The sequence below is a fragment of the Pyxicephalus adspersus genome, chromosome 10, assembly GCF_032062135.1.
Source record: "Pyxicephalus adspersus chromosome 10, UCB_Pads_2.0, whole genome shotgun sequence".
NCBI lineage: Eukaryota > Metazoa > Chordata > Amphibia > Anura > Pyxicephalidae > Pyxicephalus > Pyxicephalus adspersus.
In genome coordinates, this window is record NC_092867.1 from 52,164,178 (window position 1) to 52,165,551 (window position 1,374).

Genomic DNA, 1,374 nt, shown 5'->3' on the forward strand with positions numbered 1-1,374 from the left:
GTTTTTGGCTGGTGGCTGCACCTTAAAGCATACCTAAACTCAGAATTTTTATTACATAACTCTTTTATGTATGGTCAAAATTCTTTTTTTTTTTTTGGTGCAAAAAAAAAAAGGGTGCAGAACGGTCCCATAATTTTTGGCCGCCTAAGAGGTCGAGAATGAATGGGAGCAAAAAACCTACGTCAGGCATGCCGGGAGGCTCTTGGGCACTCCTGCACATGCCGGAGGAGGAGCCTTTTTGCTCGAAAAATTTGCCGATCTCACGCATGCGCCGTCCCAGAGACGGGACTCTGGGTGCCACCGTCTTCGTCTTTTCTTGCAGGTTCTTCATCCTACGTCTCGCGCCTGAGAGAAGACAGCCGGAGCGCCGGCTCTGCCACGGACGCTGAGACGGCGCAGGACCCGATGCCAGACACCCTTGGAGTGATCAGACAGTTTTGAGTATAGTTCCTTTTTAAAACTGCCCTTACACTTCTTTTGATCCAATAGATTGTTTTTCAGTTGTCATTGCTGGTTCCCTGTTAGTTACCTATTTTTTCCTATTGCATTAGTACTTTTTGGATCACTGACCCAGAACAACTAGGCACTAGCAACTAGGCAAGGGAGGAACATCTAAACTGCATGCTGTATCAAGTTCTCAAATCGGTACTCACATGAGAGGCTTAGCATAACATTCAGGCAAATATGAGTATAAACCTAAGGCACAAAATGTGTACAGTAATGTTACATAGTTACATAGCAGGTTAGGTTGAAAAAAGACATAAGTCCATCAAGTTCAACCACTAGGGAAATAAACATATCCCAGATATAAAACAATATGAACATAGTTGGTCCAGAGGAAGGCAAAGAAAACCCTGGTACAATTTGCTTAAACAGGAGCAAAAAAATTCCTTCCTGATTCCATGAGGCAATCAGATGTTCCCTGGATCAACAGCCACTGGTATTTTTACTTCAAAGCCTTAGTACCCAGTTATATTCTGTACTTTTAGAAAAACATCCAGGTTTTTTTAAAGCAATCTATAGTAGTTGCTGAAACTACTTCCTGAGAAAGCCTATTCCACATTTCACAGACCACAGTGAAGAATTCCTTCCTTATTCAGAGCGTAAACTTCTTTTCCTCCAGACGCAAAGAGTGCCCTCTTGTTCTTTGTAAGTATCTCAAAGTGAATAATTGGGAAGAGAGTTCTCTACATGGGCCATTTTCATATATGTACAGAGTGATCATATACCCCCTTAAACGTCTCTTCTCAAGGGAGAATAGATTCAGTTCAGCTAATTTTTCCTCATAGCTGAGCTCCTCCATTCCTTTTATTAGTTTAGTTGCCCTTCTCTGCACTCTCTCTCTCCCTATTCAACAATGTCCTTTTATGAACT